The sequence below is a fragment of the Lontra canadensis genome, unplaced genomic scaffold, assembly GCF_010015895.1.
Source record: "Lontra canadensis isolate GAN:19392208 unplaced genomic scaffold, GSC_riverotter_1.0 scaffold2, whole genome shotgun sequence".
Classification (NCBI taxonomy): Eukaryota; Metazoa; Chordata; class Mammalia; order Carnivora; family Mustelidae; genus Lontra; species Lontra canadensis.
The window spans coordinates 14,673,064-14,686,258 of record NW_022630996.1 but is presented as its reverse complement, the minus strand read 5'-3'; positions in this window follow the sequence as shown (position 1 = coordinate 14,686,258).

The window sequence follows — 13,195 nt, the reverse complement described above, 5'->3', positions numbered from 1 at the left end:
GGGCATTATTTTGTGTGTGTGTGTGTGTGTGTGTGTGTGTGTGTGTGTGTGCGCGCGCACACACATGCACGGGCGCTCATACAACTCTATAGTTCTACCTGTATTTTTCTTCTGTGCAGATACTGTTTGCCTCCTAGGCAGTAAACATCTTGAAAGTGATATGTGAATTTTACATGCATTTGCTCCCCCCCCCACCACAGTGCTTTGTGTATTAGGATTCAAAAATCAGTATTTGTTTATTTTAGTATATTTCCTGACTGTTTATGATATGTTAAGCACCATCTGAGGCAATGGGAACCAACCACAGATCGGGCATAATCCTTGACTTCAAGGACCTCACAATTTAGCCAGGAAGAGAGACAAAAAAAGAGTTCAATGCAACAGATTGCAATGCCCAGATCAGAGATCAGTTTGGGATGCTGTCAGATCAAAGAAGAAGAACACTAAACCCTGGGACATTTGGGACTAACAGCTAAACTGAGCCTAGAAAGCTGAGTACAAGTGAAACACGTGAAGAGAAGAGAAAAATGGGCATTTGAGAAACAGGCAGCAAATAAGCAAAAACATAACAGAACAAAGCATGGTTTATGTAGGGGAACTGCAAATAGCTTATGCCTAGAACATAAGATTTAACAAAAAGGGAGAAAAGAGATGAAACTGGGGAGGAAGCCAGGGTCCAAATCCTGGAGTGTAGTCCCTGACAGAAACACACAGGTTCTTCTATGAGTAATAAAGATCTATTGAGGGATTTTAAGTCAGGAGATATATTAAACAATATATATTTTAGAAATATGAAAATGGTGACAAGGATGCCTGGGTGGCTCAGTGGGTTAAGCCTCTGATTTGGGCTCAGGTCATGATCCCAGGGTCCTGGGATTGAGCCCCGCATCAGGCTCTCTGCTCAGCAGGGAGCCTGCTTCCTTGTCTCTCTCTGCTTGCCTCTCTGCCTACTTGTGATCTCTCTGTCAAATAAATTTTAAAAATCTTTAAAAAAGAAAGAAAGAAAATGGTGACAGTATGAATTATAGATTAGAAAGACAAAGAGGCCTTTGAGAAGCCTATGGTACTAAGGAAGGAATGAGAAAATGTAAGAGTCAGTTTGTGCTACCCACCTCTGTCTCCTTGCCCTGGATGACCTATTCAAAGAAGGCCAACCAGATTCTCTCCACTAGGAATCTGAGAGTTTGATAAAGACACAGAGAGATGGGAGTGCCTCGCTGGCTCAGTTGGTTAAGTGGCTGACTTCTACTCAGGTCATGATCTCAGGTCACTGGGTGTCCTGCTCAGCAGAGAGACTGCTTCTCCCCCTGCTTGTGCTGTCTCTCTCTCTCTAAATAAATAAAATAAATAAATAAAAAATAAATAAAATTTAATAAATTTATTTAATAAACTTAAAATAAATTTAATAAATTTATTTAATAGACTAAATTGTGGAGGCCGAGAAAAATTAAGGCCATCCCACCTCAGGTTTAGCCTTAGCATAAGTACAGCCATCTTAGCTCCAGCAGCCATCTCAGACTCCTGTGCCCAGGGGCTGAACTTTCCCCTACTTTACTTTAGTTCTAAGGACCCCCACCCTGCTTTGGTAACAAGAACCCCCACCCTGCTTTGGTTCCAGAGACCCCCACCCTGCTTTAGTAACAGGAAGCCCCACCCTGCTTTGGTTCCAGAAACCCCCACCCTGCTTTAGTAACAGGAACCCATAAATACTCCTGCCTTAACTAAGCTCGGGGTCCAGGTCCCTACACCACTGTGTCGGGTATACTTGGGCCCAAGCTTAAGCTTGTCAAATAAACCCTCGTGTGATTGCATCGGTGTTGGTTCCTTGCTGGTCTCTCGGACACGAAAACTCAGGTACAACATAAATAAATAAAATCTTTTAAAAAAAGACACAGAGAGAGTTGAAGGATGATTGTAGCTGAGTTGTCTCAGGCAGCCTCCCTTGCAGAAGGGCTAAGCTCCACTAAGAGAGATCCCCCGAGCTGCTGCAGATCCAGTCCTCCCTGAAGCATAGGTATTCAGTTTTCCCTTCAGTTCTGGGAGCTTTCCCAATAGCTTTTCAAATATCCTCACCCCACCCTTTTTCTTCTGAAATTAGTCAGAGTCCATTTCTGTTGTTTACGACAAAAACAACAGAAATGGACCTAAGCTGATGTCTGCTCTAAAGCCAGCTAGCAGCCTGGGACATCTGAAAGATTTAGGAAGATAGAATAATAGGATAATCTTCCAATTGTTAACCAATTGGATCCACAGGCTGATGGATATAGTCACAGTTTTAGCTTGAATCCTGGAGTGAATGGAGGTGCAATGTACTAAATTAGAAAATGAGGGAGGTAGAGTGGGCTTGGGGGGATAAATGATGAGTTTTGGGTTGGGTTAGTTGGATATGAGGTACAGGTAGGGATTTTGTCTAATCAATGGTTTAAAATATGGGTCTAGAGCATAAGAGAGAGGTTTGGGATAGAGTGCCCCATTTGGGAGACAGCCTCAAGTTCATGTGCTAGTGGAAACCATGGGAGTAGGTGGGATCAAGCAGGAGAAATGATGAACTGAAGACACCAAGACACAGGACAGAGTCCCAGGTGACACATTCACCAACAGAAGAGCATCCTGAGTAGAGGTACAGAGAACACTGAAAAAGAGTGGCCAGAGGTTGGAGGAGAACCAGGAAAAGATAGCCATGGAAATCTTGGAAAGAGACAATACCATGAAAAAGGGAGAACCTCTACCTTACCCCAGATCTGAACTGCGGCTTTTGAAGGTACAAGAAAGGATTTTTAAAACTCACTGGAATGGCCAAAGCTTAGTAAATAGTACAGCACAACTGATTGTAAGGCAGATAAGTCTAGATTGAAAGAGACTACTAAGCTGGAGTTCATGGCAGAGCCAGGATTTGCTGGAACAGAGACTGTCTGAGAGGAGACAATGTGAACTTATCACACATTCTCCACTGATTGTCTTCTTTTTCAGGCATAGGCATTAGCTCAACCAAAACTCAGGTTGATGGCCCCTTTTTACAGAACCTAAGAGTGGGTCCCTCATACCTCCACCTCTACAACTTTTCACAGCCAGACAGAGACCTCACAGACAGGGTAACAGCTGGGTGGTGAGGACGGGGTGCTGGGGTGACACAGTGCATTCTGAAAGATATGACCTTAGGAGCAAGAGCTGTGAATGAGGACACCAGGCAGGAAGAACTCTTTGCAGAACCACTATCCTCCTGTCCTCCTATTTTGAACTGGTAATAAAATATAAATATTGGGGTGCCTGGGTGGCTCAGTGGGTTAAAGCCTCTGCCTTCGGCTCAGGTCATGATCCCAGGGTCCTGGGATCGAGCCCCACATTGGGCTCTCTGCTTAGCGGGGAGCCTGCTTCCCCCTCTCTCTCTGCCTGCCTCTCTGTCTACTTGTGATCTCTGTCAAATAAATAAATAAAATCTTCAAAAAAATAGAAGTATCTACCCCTTTGAAATATTGCTATGGTAGCATCCACCCTTCTTTCCTCATACAGTGGACAAGTAGTGGTGGGGCACATGGGTGGCTCAGTTGGTTAAGCATCTGCTTTTGGCTCAGGTCATGATCCCAGGGTACTGGGATCAAGTCTTTCACTGAGCTCCCTGCTCATCAGACAGCCTGCTTCTCCCTCTGCCCTTCCCCTTTCCCTGCTCATGCTCCCTCTCCCTCTCTCTCTCTCTCAAATAAATAAATAAAATCCTTTTCTTTTTTTAAAGAAAGAAGTAGTAGCAGATAGTGCTGAGCAAGAATAGCTTATCCCTTTCCTGCCTCTACGTTTTATAAACAGCCCACCAGCAACATGTGGTAAAACTCTGGGGAGGCTCTTCCTTTGTCAGGAGACACCTACTGTTTATCAGTGACTGGGTATGTCTTTCTAGTACAGGGCATGTATTAGGAAGCCAAATTTATATTCAGACCCCAGCCATAGTCTCCGAACTAGCTTCTAGCAAACAAACCAACCAAACAATGAACAAAAAAACGCTGGTATTTTTTTTTTAAGAATTTTATTTGTTTATTTGACAGAGAGAGATCACAAGGCAGAGAGGCAGGTGGTGGGCAAGGGAAGGGAAGCAGACTCCCTACTGAGCAGAGAGCCCCATGAGGGGCTCGATCCCAGGACCCTGAGATCATGACCTGAGCCAAAGGCAGAGGTTTAAACCACTGAGCGACCCAGGTGCCCTACACTGGTATTTTTAACTCATCTGATTCTTGCATGTTTTTATTCATTGCTTGTAGGAATTATTTATTAATTGAATAAACACTTTATTAATTGCTGGTAGGAGTGATTGGTACCTCATTGGTACCTCAAGTACTTCCACAGCCTGGCTGCAGTGAAAGCTATAGCTGCAGTGTTAACGGTCTACACTGGTACAGACACCAGAGAACCAGGAGACAGGGTGGGGGGAGGGGTGCTCAGAAAGTTATCTTCTCAGAAAAGCAAAAAGGAAAGCCTGCTAGAACCCGGAGACTGGGCAGGGTTTTTGCCAGGCAACCTGTCTTCCATCCGTGGGCAGAGGGGGACTGGGATTTATAAATGCATTCATCTCAGCTTTGACCAAAACCAAATCTGAACAGAACTAGCATTATTCAGAGATGAATGAATGGAAAATGATTTTCAGAGCTAATGAATTTTATGAGGAGGAGAATGTAGCAGCAGTAATAGTCACCCTGGCTTAAATGGGGAGCTAAGAAAGACTGTCAGAAATGGAGAAATATAAAGAGCTGGAAATTGGGAATCTGGAATTCAAGGCCATGAAATTTGTTTGTAGATCTATCGATCTATCTATTTATTTATTTGACAGAGACAGAGCACAAGCAGGGAGAGCAGCAGAGGGAGAGGTAGAAGCAGGCCCCCCTCTGAGCAGCAAGCCCAACACGGGGCTCAATCCCAGGACCCTGGAATCATGACCTGAGCTGAAGGCAGATGCTTAACTGACTGAGACACCCAGGTGCCCCTGTGTGTAGAGCTACTAAAAAATATACTACCCAGAGTAATCTACAGATTTAATGCAATCCCTATCAAAATACCAGTACTATTTTTCATAGAACTAGAAAAAATAATCCTAAAATTTGTATGGAACCACAAAAGACCCCAAATAGCTAAAGCAATCTTGAAAAAGAAAAACAGAACTGGAGTTATCACAATTCCAGATTCCAGGTTATACTACAAAGCTGTAGTAATCTACACAGTGTGGTCCTGGCACAAAAATAGATCAGTGGAACAGGATAGAAAGCCCAGAAACAAACCCATGATTCTATGGTCAATTAACCTTAGACCAAAGAGGCAAGAATTGTCTCTTCAACAAATGGTGCTGGGAAAACTGGACAGCTACATGCAAAAGAATGAAGCAGGACCACTTTCTTACACCATACCCAAAAATAAATTCGAAATGGCTTAAAGACCTAAATGTGAAACCTGAAAGCATAAACATCCTAGAAGAGAGCCCAGGCAGTAATTTCTCTGACATCGGCCATAGTAACTTCTTTCTACATATGTCTCCCGGGGCAAAAGCAAGAGAAGCAAAAATAAATTATTGAGACTACATCAAAATACAAAGTCTCTGCCCAGTGAAGGAAATAATCAACAAAACTAAAAGACTACTTACCGAATGGGAGAAGATATTTGCAAATAACATATGGGATAAAGGATTAGTATCCAAAATATATAAATAACAGATACAACTCAACACCCCAAAACCAAATAATCCAATTTAAAATGGGAAGAAGTCATTTCTCCAAAGAAGACATCCAGATGGCCCACAGGTCCATGAAAAGATACTCAACATCACTCATCACCAGGGAAATGCAAATCAAAACTACAATGAGCTATATCCTCACACATGCTGGAATGGCTAATATCAAAAATACAAGAAAGAGTAAGTGGTGGTGAAGATGTGGGGAAAAAGGAATGTTTTGTGCACTGTTGGTGAGAATGCGAAATGGTGCAGCCACTGTGGAAAAGACAGCATGGAGATTCCTCAAAAAATTAAAAATAAAACTATGCTATGACTCAGTAATTGCACTACTGGATATTTACACAAAGAATACAAAAACACTAATTCAAACGGATATATTTACACCTATGTTTATTGCAGCATTATTTATAATAGCCAAATTATGGAAGCAGCCCAGATGTCCATCAACTGGTGAAAGGATAAAGAAGAAGTTGTATGCATATACAAAAGAATATTATCCTGCCATTAAAAAAAATGAAATCTCGCCAATCGCAACAACATGGATGGAGCTAGAGAATGTGATGCTAAGCAAAATAAGTCAATCGGAGAAAGACAAATACCATGACTGCACTTATATGTGGAATTTAAAGAACAAAACAAGTGAACAAAGGGGAAAAAAAGACACAAACTGAGAAATAGACTTTTAACTATAGAGAACAAACGGATGGTTACCAGAGGGGAGGTGGATGGGGAGATGGGTGAAACAGGTGATGGGGATTAAAGAGTACACTTACCATCATGGGCACTGAGTAATGTACAGAATTGTTGAATCACTATATCGTATACCCGAAACGAATATAACATTGTATGTTAACTATACTGGAATTTAAAAACTTTTTAAAAATATGGTGGTATCTACTCATAAGAGAGGGTGGAAGCTATTTTGAGGTTTTTTTTTTTAAGATTTATTCATTTATTTATTTGAGAGACAGAGTGAGCAAGAGAGAAGAAGCAGAGGGAGAGAGAGAGACGCTGACTCCCCATCAAACAGGGAGCCTAATGTGGGCTCCATCCCAGGACTCCAGAATCATGACCTGAGCCCAAGGCAGAGGAAGATCCTGAACTGAATGAACCACCCAGGCGTCCTCTATGCAGAACTTTCTTTCCTTCCTTCCTTTCTTTCTTCCTGCTTGCTTGCTTGCTTGCTTTCTTAAGATTTATTCATTTGACACAGAGAGAGAGAGAGAATACAAGTAGGGTGAGTGGCAGAGGGAGAGGGACAAGCAGACTCCCCACTGAGCAGGGAGCCCAATGAGATGGGGGCTCAGTCCCAGGATCCCAAGATCATGACCCAATCTAAAGGCAGACACTTAACGGACTGAATTACCCAGGTGGCCCTACAGACAGATCTTTGAAATGTAAAAAAAAAAAAAAAAAAAAAAAAAATCAGAGAAATTTCCTGCTTAATAGCTTCCTATTACACTTAAAATAAAATCTGAACTTCTTGCCATATTATACAATGCTCTGTGATTCTCCCTGCCCCTCCCAAACTCCATCTCCTACTAGTCTCTTCATCATGTCAGCTACTTTTGCCATCTTGAACTTACTGCTATTCTTTGAACATGTTAAGTCATTCACTTTTAGGGCTTTTGTTAATTCCATTCTCTGAAACACTGTTCACCATGAATTTCTTATGGCTTTCTTCCTCACTTGAAAATAGGCAAGTGTTACCTTAGAGAGACCTTGGTTAACCATACCAAATAGGTACTTACTCCCAATCATATTGTATCTCTTTACTATTCTTCAAAGCCCTTATGTTTGCCTGAATGTTCCTACTCGTTCATTTACTATCCATCTCCTTCATGAGAATGTATGCTCCAATGTGGCAAGAATTTTGCATGCTTGGTTTACTACTATATCCCTAGTGCCTGGAAGAGCAGTACTTGGTACACAGGAGACACACAGCAACTATTTGTTGACTGAAAAAGTGACTGACTCAACTGAAATTTCCACGTAGACTATGCGATATTTGGGAGTTTTATACATTGTTGGTGGTACTTGACAGCCACCTCAAACTTCCTTCCTTCTAATCTTGTTTTAAAGATAAAATACTAATATAAATAAATAAATATAAAAATATAAAAATAAAAAGATAAAATACTAGGGATGTCCGGGTGGCTCAGTCGGTTAAACATCTGCCTTTGACTTGGGTCATGATCCCAGGGATAGAGTCCTATATCAGGCTCCTTGTTCCGTGGACAGCCTGCCTCTCCCTCTCCTTCTGCCACTCCCCAACCCTCCCCCACTCATGTGTGCTCTCACTCTCTCTCTCAAATAAGTAAATGAAATTTTAAAAAATAAAGAAGAAATACTAGGTTTGAGGAAATATCAGGGTGGAACCTGAATTAAGAGATTTATAAGGCTTCTCCACAGCCTCTCTGAGGGATTTCCTTACCTACCCATGCTCTGCTCTATGTGCTCATTTTGACCCTGATGTATCCATTAGTTATGACCCAATTGCATTATGAAGACCATAGCAGTATTGTGATGACTAGATAAGAGGAAGAGGTCTTTACTTACAAGAGGAATGATATAATACCATTTCAAGGGCTGAACATTTACTCCAGGGAGCCTGCCTCTGTTGTGTCTCCATTTAGGAGTCAATCTGGACAGAAACAATGGGAGGGTCCTGATGAGCAGGTAGGGCCAACCTACTGGGTGTTTCAGATGAAGAGAGAACTATATCTTGATAATGTTAGCTTTAGAAATAACAGAAGGCCACCTAGGGACATATCAGCAAATGAATGAAGAAAGGAGGAGGAAGACAGATTTGAAATGTCCATGCTGGTCTTCTATAAAAGAAAAGAATGTTCCTCTGGTTTTATAGCCGGACCTAATGGCTTTTACATTTAGGAACTGGGCTAGGAAAGGGTTGGGAGATGTTTTTATGATGGTAGATCTGGGAAAATGACTGAGTCCAGAGAGATTTAACATGAGATGAAAAGAATGATATTTGGGAACAATTTGGAATTACACCCCAAGGGGGAGCCTGGATACAGGAAATTATTGAAAGTCGCCCTCTGATGGTAGCAGCTAGAAAGTCCTTAATGAAAAGAATGGGAGGAGGGGTAGGGGAGAGTACTTCTCTTTGATGATTCCTGGGAATAAAAACTTTGGGAAAGAATAGTTCAGGAATCCGTTAGCAGATACAGAGGAATTTTGAGTTTTTAGGACCAGTTTAAACATGAGCCAAGGTATTGACTTGGAGTTGAGGGAACCAATACAGCTAAATAGGTATCGGAGAGCTGATCAAATTAATAGTTATTACATTATTACATGTAGTTTGGGAGTTCAAATTCCTAATTTGGGATGTGAAAAAAAATAGCCTCTAAACTGTGACTAAAGCAATGTCTGAGCTTTATATAATCCGATCTGCAAGGAGTCCAGTCTATTTCCCCAGTGCCTGCCCTCTTTAGCTTATATATATGTCCAGACATCTTTGAGTGGTTCCTAGTATGCTAGCGTAGACCTCCTTCTTCTCTCTTACTGCATAGGCTTAGGCAGCTACTCAACACATACAGACTTTAACCTTTTCCTGAGACTTTGTCCTGGAGATGGTCCATTGGACTGGTTGCTAGAGTTAGCCCACACATACCCTCAGGAAATCTAGATTCTACATTGGTCCATAAACACTTTTAGAAATTCTCCTGGAAAATTTCATAATGAGATTTATAAAAAGGAAAAAAAAACACTACACACATGTACCATATCAGATTAAAACCTTAACCCAATCAAAACCCCAATTACTATAGGGGGAAATATCTACACACAGAAGAGAAATACATTATCCTGTGAAAAGCTGTTTGGTCGGTGATACTTCAAGTCACACAGTTAAAACATCTAGGGGTCCCTGACTGACTTAGTCCGTGGAGTATGTGACTCTTGATCTGAGGTTGTAAGTTTGAGTCCCACGTTAGGTTAGAGATTACTAATAAACTTAAAAAAAGAAAAACATCTAATGACACAACTTTTTTAATATTTGGAAAAGCTTATATGTCTTTTTATGACCTTAGTGAGTCTAACATGTTCCATAGGAAAATATTGGCTGAGAAAAATGAATAAAGCCTCAGTGGACCTATAGGACAATAACAGATAGTCTAATCAGTGTGTATTTTGAGGCCTTGGTAAGAAGAGGAAGTATATGTGAAGACATAATGGCCAAAAGTTTCCAAATTTGGAGAAAAACAATAATCAGTGGATCAGGAGGCTATAAATGCAAAGCAGGATAAACAAAAACAAAATAACATGGAGGCATATTTTGCTCAAATTTCTGAAGACCAAGGATGCCTGGCTGGCTCAGTTGGTAGAGCAAGCAATTTTTGTTCTTAGGGTTGTGAGTTCGAGCCCCACCACCGAGTGTAGAGATTATTTAAAATCTTTTTAAAAAGGGACGCCCAGGGGCACCTGGGTGGCTCAGTGGGTTAAAGCCTCTGCCTTCAGCTCAGGTCATGATCCCAGAGTCCTGGGATTGAGCCCCCTGAGCCCCGAGTCTGGCTCTCTGCTCAGCAGGGAGCCTGCTTCCCTTCCTCTCTCTCTGCCTGCCTCTCTGCCTACTTGTGATCTCTGTCTGTCGAATAAATAAATAAAATCTTTTAAAAAGGGGGGGAGGCAGTTGCCTGGGGGGCTCAGTTGGTTAAGTGTCTACCTTTGGCTTAGGTCATGATCTCAGGGTGTTAGGATTGAGCCCCACATTGAGTTCCTTGCTCAGCGGGGAGCTCGCTTCTCCCTCTCCCTCTGCCTGCCACTCCCCCTGTTTATACTCTCTCTCAAATTAAAAAAAAAAAAAAAACTTTAAAAAATAAAATAAAATAAGGGACACCTGAGTGGCTCAGTCAGTTAAGTGTCTACCTTCGGCTCAGGTCATGATCCCAGGGTCCTGGGACTGAGTCCCGCATCAGGCTCCCTACTTAGGGGAGCCTGCTTCTTCCTCTTCCTGCTTTGCCTGCTCAGCCTGCCACTCTCCCGGCTTGTGCTCTCTCTCTGGCAAATAAATATAGAACATCTTTTTTTTTTAATCTTAAAAAAAAAAGGCTAAAAGTTTTCTGAAAACCAGTGATAATGGGACAAAATGTATACAATTGTTTAATCTAGGTTAAGGGCAGATACTATTCTTGCAAATTTTTCTCTAAGTTTTAAATTCTTTCAAAATGAATAGTTACCAAGAAAACAAGATGGAACCAAAATACTGGTCAAGAGTAGGGAGAATAGAAGGGGAAGTTCAGACGTAAACAGTTTTCTAAACACTTTCTGTTTGGGAGGATAACATATTTCTTCACTTTGTCAAGACTGCATGTTGAAATTTGAAGAATAATTACTAAGAGCATATACAGATATATCGCACAATATATCTTGCCTGTTAATATTGTGAATGTTCCCTTGCTTTGAAATGCCGATTTTAGTATATGTGCTGCCAAAGCGAGCACATGAAATGCCGATTTTATAAAAGCATCTCTCTCAATGCAAATGTCTTCCATTGTTTATTTAAGAAAAATTCGTATTCATGTCCACAAAACTCAATATGACTTTGAAAATGCATATTTTAAAAACAACGCAAGTAGTAATTTGATTTACATTCCAAGTACAGTTAGCAGAATGTTGAAATCATATGTAGTCATTTCATAAAGCACAAGTATTGACAAGGGAACATGCATTTCAGATGTCACTGGTGTTGAGAGACCAAATTATTGCATCAAATCAACTGTTTAGCAATTATATTGTTTCTGATCAGAAAGCAATTGCAAAGCATGTCTCTTCCTAACACGATGATTTTTTCTTCCGAAATGTTCTAAGAACTTGATCAGGATATTTTTGTTGACATAAAACCCATTATAATATTTTCATTTAAAATGATAAAAAGTACACTCCTGCTTAGCATTTTTAATATAGAACATCTGGTGTGCAGGAAAGGATTATTGACATAAGTAGGAGATACCAGAGAAGAAACTTAAAATTTTTAAGTAAATAGAAGGAAATAAAAACTGATGCAATATAAGAAAGGGAAGAGAAGCAGAAGCAAAACATGGTAAATTGAAAACATAAATATTAGAAGCCCAAATAAATTAATATTCATAATAAATATAAATGGATTAAGCTCACCTATGGGAGAGACATTCTCAGGTTGGATTTTAAAAATTTAGCATGTACATTGTTTACGGAGACACATCTGAAATATAAAAATACAGAATGGCTGAAAACAAAAGAATATAGTGCATGGAGATTGTGTCTGGCTCACACTCTTTCCAATTGTTAAATCTCCTCTCCCTCTACCTACTTTGCCTCCTGTACCATCACATCTCTATGTTATCAGCAATGTCCAAGAGTCTCCCCTTGCAAAATAGATCCACTAACAGAAGCTTAGTGAGACCCAGGTGAATTTAGGTAGGTGTTGGGTTATCTTGGCTAGGATTAAAAAAAAAAAAAATCTAGAAGCTTTCATCTGGCAGGCCGGCAAAATACCTTTACTCTATAGTGCCAGGACTGAATTCCACCAGCTTCATTTTCCAGATCCCCTTGCTAGCTAGCTTCTGGTTGGGTTCTGCCAATTGGTGGCAGTTTTAGGAATTGGAAAGTAGAGGAGGAAAGAAATTTCCAGTGTGAGCCTGCATACCCGTCAGCTCCAGCCTCCAGCTTTTTCAAGAATTCCCAGCAATAGCTTCATCATGCTCCGTCATGATAGAAGTAACTGCCAAGCCCACCATACTCTTTTATCCATTTTGCCATATTCCCATTAAGTGGGCTGGGCAGTCTATGCACTAGCACTGAAGTATCCTCCTTTCTAGGTTCTGGTAACATCACAGCTTCCATTTTATTCTTCTGGCTCTGGGGAGGGTAACTTCATCCTAGAGATATTAACCTCTGAATTACCTCAACCTCTCTTTTTTTGCTTGTTCAGTGTTGCACCAATTGTGTAACCAGATACCTTTTATTCAATACCCTTCATTTTAAATATCAAGCATGGGAGGGGTGGGGCAAGATGGTGGAGAAGTAGGAGACCCTGTTTCAACTGGCCCTCTAAAGTGAGCTAATTACCTACCAGAACACTCTGAACACCATGAAATCAGCCTAAGATGTAGGATTTTACACTTCTGGATCTCTACGGGGGCAGAAGACACCAGTCAAGAGATAGTGGGAATGTTCAGACTGATATTGGAGGATAAATAGAAGGGGGAGGTACTACCAGGAGCAACCCACTGGAAAGTAAAACCCCAGTACGAGAGTGCCCTGTGCTTGGGGACCAGCATTAACTTGGAGTCTGGTTGAAATATCAAGCATGGTTTCCACTTTTCTGACTGGACCCAGACCAACACAGGAATTTTGATCCTTTCACTATCCAAAAGATTATTATGCTGGTCCAGGAAGTATCCTAAAAGCCTTGTTAAAATTCATGTATGCCAGGGGGCACTTGGCTCAGTTGGTTAAGTGGCTGCCTTTGGCTTAGGTCATAAT